Source organism: Ipomoea triloba, chromosome 2, assembly GCF_003576645.1.
Source record: "Ipomoea triloba cultivar NCNSP0323 chromosome 2, ASM357664v1".
In the NCBI taxonomy this organism is placed as follows: Eukaryota; Viridiplantae; Streptophyta; class Magnoliopsida; order Solanales; family Convolvulaceae; genus Ipomoea; species Ipomoea triloba.
The window spans coordinates 22669048-22678340 of record NC_044917.1 but is presented as its reverse complement, the minus strand read 5'-3'; the positions used below and the strand labels follow the sequence as shown (position 1 = coordinate 22678340).

At 32.8% G+C, this 9293-nt stretch overlaps 1 pseudogene; it reads left to right on the top strand.

Annotated features, from left to right (window-relative positions):
• Window positions 1-2432: 2432 nt before the first annotated feature.
• LOC116003842 lies at window positions 2433-2953 on the top strand (annotated as a pseudogene).
• The last annotated feature ends 6340 nt before the right edge of the window (window positions 2954-9293 follow it).

Genomic DNA, 9293 nt, shown 5'->3' with positions numbered 1-9293 from the left:
GAGTTATTGAGTCACTGTGATTTACCTTTTTACAACTCTATTAGGTCACAATTTATTTGGCACTTGTTAATTAAAATCAACTGATAATTAATAAATTCATAATATGATTAAATATTTCACTAAACAGTCTTGTCGGTAGTTATCAATTGATTTTAATTATAATCGTTGATTTATTAATAATATAATTAAATATTTTACTAAACATATTTGATTATAATATATTTATATATAATCCAATTTATATTTACTAAAATATTAAATTAAATTATATAATTAATAAAAATAATAATAATACTGTATGTAACTTTTTTTAGAGCGTGATCTAATTGGGAACAATTAAGAATGTATCTAACAATTTAAAATGTGTAGGAAATTAAATATATAATAATTAAGTAATAAATATGTTTAGGAAAGTAGATATATTTTGTTAGTTAGAAATAAAAGAGTTTCCTAATAAAATACAAATCTTAGATATTTTACAAAAAAAGACCCAATTAATATTGACTTTGTTTTTTTAATGATGTGGCATCCATTCCTTCACCGCCGGTGTATAGCATTTATACATCGGCGGTGCATCAAATATTAATCCATTGTAATTTGGTAGTACGAAAGGAATTGTAATGTAGAATTGTAGAAAAAAGGAATTGTAATGTAGAATTGTAGAAAAGTAGGAAATAATCGCATTATTAATAATATAGAACTGTTTTAAGCGGGAAGTTAAATGAAGGATTTTGTTTTTATTAATAGTATAGATGGATAGTATAGATTAGATATAGATAGTATAGATTAATAGTATAGATAGAAGTATAAATATAGATAGATTAACAAAATAAAAATTACTTTCCTTAATTATACATTTATACTAACAAAATAAGAATTATTCTATTCAATTAATTATGGATATTTATTTTATTAACAAAATAAGAATTCTTTTATTTAATTATATTATTTGAAAAATTTTAAAAATAGGCTAATTGATTGGAAGACATATGTATCAGAATTTGCAAAACTTATGTTAGCATGCAATTTGCCATTATTTTTTTTTTATTTTTTGCAATTTGCCTAAACGTTAGCATGCAATTTGTCTTATTTTGTATGCACTTTACCTTTTTTAATTAGATCAATAGTTTTATTTACCTTTTTTTGTATGCAAGAGATTTATGGGTATTTCAAAATAAGAATTCCTAATATGCATGCATCTGTCCTCTTATTTTCACTTCTGTTATTATTTTAATTTTAATTAACAAAATAAAAATTACTTTCCTTAATTATACATTTATACTAACAAAATAAGAAGGGTCATACTTGTGTGAGACCGTCTCACGGATTCTTATTTGTGAGACGAGTCGGGTCGGATTAAATCAACATGCAAATATCATACTTATATGCGCAAATGTTGTACTTATATGCTCAAATATGTAATACTAATCATGAATAAAATTTTTGTCACTTATAAGGAAAAATGTAATACTTTTAAAGAAAAATGTATAGTAATAATTTTGCATTTTGATGTAAAAGTATTATATTACATTTTCCAACAAAAGTATTATATTACATTTTCCATAATAAGCAATGTTCACCTTACTTATAAGGAAAAATATAATACTTTTGATGGGAAATGTAATACTTTTAAATCGAAATTTAAAAGTATTACATTTTCCTTAAAAGTATTACATTTACCATTATAAGTAACAAAAATTTTATTCCTGATTAGTATTAATTCGAGCATATAAGTATGACATTTGTGCGTATAAGTATCACAGTTTCACTTTGACAAATAAGAATTAGTCTATTCAATTAATTATGGATATTTATTTTATTAACAAAATAAGAATTCTTTTATTTTAATTATATTGATACTAAAATGCCATTCAATTTAGGCGTGAAAACTCTATTAGACACTTCAGTTATATATATAGTTAATTCCTTTTAGTTCTTTTTTATATCAAAACATCACTTTTTGGTGATAGTATTATTGTGACATGACTATTTTTTGTCCTCTATCAATAAAATCGTTGAAATGCCGTTAAATATAAGGACATTTCGGATTTTTTAATACAAAGTCCGTTGACTCGTTATATTTTTTATGTTTATCTTTTTGAAAAAAATTCATAATTGAAGACCGAAATATTTTTGTATTTAACGATATTTAAGATATTTTGTTGATATAAGACAAAAAATGATTATGATACAATAATACTAGGACCAAAAGAAATGTTTTGAAAAAAAAAAGATTAAAAGTGAACTGTTATTTATAAATCTAAGACCAAAAATGAAATTAAGTATATATACATATATATATATCTTATTATTTATTAATAAGATAATTATATAAATATATTGATTATGATTATATATAATTATATATATAACTAGCTCGCCCGGCAGACGAAAACCCTAGCTAGATTCTCCGCCCTCTTCTCCGTGTGAAAATGCCGCCGAAGTTCGATCCTACTCAGGTCGTCGAGGTCTTCGTCCTCGTCACCGGCGGCGAGTCGGAGCAGCGAGTTCCCTCGCTCCCAAGATCGGTCCGCTCGGTCTCTCTCCCAAGAAGATCGGTGAAGACATCGCCAAGTACTGGAAGGGCCTCCGCGTCACCGTCAAACTCACGGTTCAGAATCGTCAGGCGAAGGTGTGGGTCATCCCCTCAAGGAGCCCGAGCGCGACCGCAAGAAGACTAAGAACATTAAGCACAACGGCAACATATCGCTCGATGACGTAATTGAGATTGCTAAGGTCATGAGCCCCCGCTCCATGGCCAAGGACTTGACTGGCACCGTGAAGGAGATCCTAGGAAACTGTGTATCCGTTGGGTGCACTGTTGACGGGAAGGATTTCCAGCAAGAGATCGCTGATGGAGAAGTGGAGGTTCCAGAAGCCTAAGTGAAAATGACGACTTTCGATATTAGGAGGTTAAAGCTTAAACTCTCTTGAAATACTAGTAATTATGTTGGTTTTACACTGTTACGTTGTTACATTGGCCTTATTTGTGTTTGGTATACATTTTTTTTTTTTATAACACTTAATATTAATTTTTTAACCAAGTTAAATAAATTGGCTGAGAGGCATTTATTTATCAAAGAGGATCAATATGTTTTTGAGAATTTTAGTTTCTTCATCAAGGATAAATTTGATTGATAATACATATATATATATATATGTTATGATTGATTGAAATTCTTTTTATTTAGATTAGGAGTTACAAATCATTATATTAATAAAATAAATCCTCTTTATTCTCCCTTAAAGGTTATTCTATGTGGTGAAGTCAATCCATTCTTCTTTTTGAGCCTTAGCCGACAAAATTTGTTTAGAAAATTTCATCTTCTTTCTCCTCCCCTGGACCGAAATTCTTATTTAAAAAAAATATTTTTCTTCTTTTCTTTTCTTCTAGAGTTGGAATCCTTCTTCTTGAGCCAAGTAAGTAATCCTTTAATATATATATATATATTTTTAAGGGTAGTATAGCGTAAGCTTGTTTTAGTAGGAATTTGATGCTTATGGGAGTTTGGTATTTTTTGTTAATTCTATGTGATTGGATGAATGGTGATGATGGATGCTAGAAGAAGGGAACCTTGGTCAACTGAAGGTTTAGAAGGGAAATTGAAGGAATTACTTTCAAGTAAGTGGTGTATGATTATTTTTACTTTGCGTAAAAATACGTGGGATTATGTTTATATATATATATATATATATATATATAAAATTTCTCTAGTATATACCGTATGATTTGGTATAGGTATATATGTATTATGTATCTTATATGTTGATACCGTAAGTTTATTTTTTCCTTTAGATATTTATATGTACTACCGTATGTGTATATTATTTAACTAATTAATTAATTAATTATTTACTTATACGTAATATTACTCATGTATATGTGAATTTCATATATATATATATGTGTGTGTGTGTGTGTGTGTATTTATCACTTATTTATTTATTATTTAATTACATATGTGCGTATTATAACTATATAGGTATGTAGGTGAGAATTTTGTGTATAGGTGTAATGCTGTACGTATATGTATATATATTGGTGCATATACTTATATATATATGTTATTATAAAATTTTTGTGATACTTATATATAGGTACTTATATTGCTGTATAATTTATTTAATAGAGATTTTTGAATGCATTATATGAGATATGAAATTTCCAAGAGTTAATTTGATACACTATGGTGATCAATTTTGTCTTACTGGAAGAATTTTTGAGCCGAATGATTCGGTATGAAATTGTTAGTAGACTAATTGGAGGTTTGTCAATAAAAGTGATAAAATGTAATTTTGAGCAATTAAGCTCATTTCCTATGAATTTACTAGGGCTCTGCTCTATAGTGAATACTAGAAATAAGATTACTTAAAACCGAACATTAAGTCCTTAGGACAATTCTAGATTCAGCCTTTAAACAAAATGAAAGGCGCTACCGCCACATCATCCTATAAAGGCTAGATGCAAGGCTAGTCCAAAACAAAAGAGATTAAAAATCCTCAAACCAAAAGTCTTTAATAAAAATATCATTCCCAAACTTTAGACTTGCACATGTTGTTATATGTTGACTGTGACTATTGCACCTCGAGGGTGTGCATCTTCCACGTATATCATTATGTACTTTGGTTGATTGCAGTCCACATATAACAACTTGTACAAAGGTTCGAACTGCTCTAATTCCAACTTGTAACACCCCAAAATCAATATTTTTTTTTCCTTATTTTCATTAACGATTAAGTAAACCTTAAAACATAATTTAGAATATGGAAGCTTTTCAAAACTTAATTGAGGGTATTACCGTCACACTTAGCAACTAACAAACCTAAGTGCTAAGGCTATTCCACAAAACAAGAGTCTGAAAAACTTTTCTAATAAATGAACATTATCGGTTCGAAAAGTAGGGAATACTTTTACACATTTGAAACAACGTCATTGGCTTCTTTGCTGATCGCTTCATAGCAACTCAGGTGTATACCGAGATGAAGACTTCTCATCATGACTCCAAATGAGTCATTACAAAGAGGCACGAGGTTGACAAACGCTCGCGAAGGGTTGGGTAGTTCACCATTTAAGAACTGAGCAGGGGTTACAACCATCGCTTTTGTGAAGTTTACTTCTGGCAGACGACACTGTAACTCAAAAATTCATTCTGCAAAGTGTTGACGAAATAGCCACCATGTTGTTCCATCCTTCTTCAAATCTACGATGTGAAATCGCATTCCAAGAGTTCTCGCATACTCAACCGCTTCAGCGTAGGCATTGGGATTCCAATGATTAAGTTGATCATCAGGGATGCCAAAAGAGTGGCCATCATTAGGAAAGCATGGTATATAGATAGTCTCATTGAGAGTATCCGCAACGTTCACAGCTCCTAACTATTGAATAGCGAATGCAAAACCGACAGGGATGGCTAGAGCATCACTGGTACGAGGCATTCTCAGACTATGTGGTGAGCAGGGAGATCGGAAGTCACTAAGTTCTTGACTTTGTGGTAAGCTGTTAGGCAATAACCGCAGGCAAGTGTACGCGCAATGAGTGCGCAACGTTGAATAGTAGTGGGAGTCAGATATCTAGATCTTTAACTGAAAGTGGCGACGGAGAAAGCCATGTAGTGTGTTCATGATGCCTTCAAAGAAGGGTGTCAGCTCTATTTCAACTAGAGTGGGTTCATAGCAAGTATCTTGACGATGACGTCAAAATCCAATGCTATCCTTCTCAAGTAGTTCAGTGGTAAGTTTAAAATTCCCGGCAGTAGCAAGGTCAGTTTCAGTAGACTGAAGTACGTTGACCATAGTGTTCGGCACAGCAGGAAGTTCTGATCACATTTGGAATGATGTTCCAACGACATATTGGGTTTGTTCTTTTGGCTTGTCCTTAGGTGGTACATGGGAGAGCGAGGAGTCGATTGAAGAAGCTAGTGGTTCTGTTGCAGGTTGGGTTTAGCCATTTCGTAAAATGTTAGTTACGTCTTGATAAATTTTCGTGCATAGCATTATTACTAAAATTTTAAGAAATGGCTGCACACAACCCACAATAGAACCTACCGGCTTCTTCAATCGACTCCCCACTCTCCAAGGTACTCGCTAAGGGCAAGCCAGAAGAACAAACCCGGTCTGCCGTTGGAACATCGTTCCAAATGCGATTATAACTTTCTACCGTGCCAAACACTATGATTGACGTACTTCAGTCTACTGAAACTAACCTTATTGCTGCCGGGAATTTTAAACTTACCACTGAACTACTTGAGAAGGGTAGCGTTGGATTTTTGGCATCGTTATCATGATATGTGCTATGAACCGACTCACTTGAAATACAAGTGACACCCTTCTTTGAAGGCATCATGAACACACTCCATGGCTTTCTCTGTTACCTCTTTCAGTTAAAGGTCCAGATATCTGACCCCACTACTATTCAACCCTGCGCACTCATTGCGCATACACTTGCCTGCGGTTGTTACATCACAGCTTATCACAAAGTCAAGAACTTAGTGACTTCCGAGCTCCCTGCTCGCCACACCTCAAATAGTCTAAGAATGCCCCATACCAGTGATGCTCTAGCCATCCTTGCTAGTTTTGCATTCGCTATTGAACAGTTATGAGCAATGAGCGTTGCAGATACTCTCAATGAGACTATCTACATACCATGCTTTCCTAATGAGGGCCCCTCTTTTGGCATCCTTGATGATTAACTTAATCACTGGAATCCCAATGCCTACACTGAAGCAATTGAGTATGCGATAACTCTTGGAATGCGATTTCACATCGTAGATCTGAAGAAGAAGGCTCTTTTGGCATCCTTGATGATTAACTTAATCACTGGAATCCCAATGCCTACACTGGAGCAATTGAGTATGCGATAACTCTTGGAATGCCATTTCACATCGTAGATCTGAAGAAGAAGGATGGAGCAGCATGCTGGCTATTCCGTCAACACTTTGCAGAAGGAATTTTCAAGCTACAGTGTCCTCTGCTAGAAGTGAACTTCACAAAAGCGATAGTTGTAACCCATGCTCAGTTCTTAAATGGTGAACTGGCCAACCCCTCGCGAGCGTTTGTCAACCTCGCGCCTCTTTGTAATGACTCATTTGGAGTCATGATGAGAAGTTTTCATCTCGGTATACACCTGAGTTGCTATGAAGTGATCAGCCAAAACGCCAATGATGTTGTTTCAAATGTGTAAAAGTATTCCCTACTTTTCGAACCGATAATATGTTCATTTATTAGAAAAGCTTTTCAGACTCTTTGTTTTGTGGTTTAGCCTTAGCACTTAGGTTTGTTAGTTGCCTAACTGTGGCGGTAATACCCTCAATTAAGTTCTGAAAAGCTTCCGTATTCTAAATTCTGTTTTAAGGTTCACTTAATCGTTGGTGAAAGTAAGAAAAAAAAGGTTGATTTTTGCTTTGATACAAACTTGTAACACTCCCATTTTTATCTTTCAAATTTACTATAAATAACGTTTCTAAATATAGCAACTATCCAAACATAGAAATACCACAAATAGGGTTACTTAAAATTGAACATTAAGCTTACTTTATACAAAATGAAAGCTACCACCACATCCATCCTAAGGCTAGATGCAAGGCTAGTCCAAAACAAAAGAGATTAAGAATCTTCAAACAAAAAGTCTTTAATAAAAATATCATTCCCAAACTTTAAGACTTTAACCACGACCAAATATACTACTAGTGATAAGCTGCAAGATTTTTCTTTAGGCCAAACCTTCATTCACTTCCTACTATTTCAAGCAAAGCAAATAACAACATAAAGCAGTAGGGTTAGCAAAACTTGCTAAGTAAGGGACTGCTTTGCCTGCAAAATAATACATTTAAAAGCATGGGTACTTAATATTTTCAAAAATACTTAGCCACAAGGCTACTTACACACATTGCCCAATTTTTCAAAATTCAACTTTGTGCCATACTTTGCATCTTTTGAAACAACAAAATACATATGGAAAAGCATAATCACATAAATGGGGAAGGTTCCTTTACCATTAGGGCCTAGTGAACAGAACCACATCTGCACACTCCACAAATTCTCATTTCTGATGGAATCTAGACTCTAACCTTAAGTGTGCACACTGCCAAGTGAGGATTCCGAACCTCATCGGGAAGTTCTAAGTCCAAGAAAGCCAGGATATGTTTGACTACCTCTCAAACTAACAGGACAATTAATCTCCTAGTACTCGAGGTATGTTCTTGCTGAGTACTTCACAATACAGGGTCTGAGACCCTAGTGGTAGGATCAACCTAACCACTCTACAACAGGGCATACCTTAGTATTTAGTATTTAACTAAATACTCTACAAACACGCCATATCTTCCATAAGTTTTAAAATTATTTTCTAACATATAATATGACCCTTAGACTTCAAAAATAATAATAAGAAGTTCAATAGCTCAAAATCACACTTTAGCATTTTTTCCAACTTTTATCAAACCAACAATTTCATAATGGATCAAATTGGCTCAAATTCTACCAATTTCACAAGAAAGAGTTTTGGATCATAAATACATGCCAAATGCCCTTCAAATATTTCATGATAATTACAAGAAATTCATTCTCTTAAAAATAAAACATATTAATTTTTTTTTATTTAACCACAGTATTGACAAAATAAATTATACTACACTAATTTGCATATAAGCATATAAGAAAACAATTCAAAATCTTATCTCTAAACTACCCATAAAATAAAATAAATAGAGGGGGACTTACTAGACTTGAAGGATTATAATTCCCACTCTTTGAAGGATAAGAAGAACTTTTTTTATATGCTCTCACAACCAGAAGAAGAAGAAAAGGGAGGAAGAAAAATGGAGAATTCTTCTCCCAACTCTCTCAATTTTTTTTGGGCAAACACAAAGGGGGAGGAAATGGGTTTCCTCCTTAAATTCATCATGAAGGGGAGAAAAGGTGGTGTTATGATCATTGTTAGCAGTTAGTGGTCATTAGTTGAGGTAGGTGAGGGGATGATCAATCTATACATATATAATTATATATAATAAAAATATTTATTATGGTATGATTATGTAGTATAATATATGAACATATTATAAACATTTATTATAACAACATATACATGTATGTATGTATAATAATACAACTTCATACTATTGTATACCTCATATATATATATATATATAACTGAAAGACGTAACTTCAGGAGTTTCCCTGAAAAAATAGTAAGGCGCCGAAAGCAGAGAGAGATGGAGCTCTTACTACAGATCTCCTCTTCCTTATGGTAGGAGGTTTCAAACTTCTCTCTTGTCTTCTTTGTTCGATAAATTCAC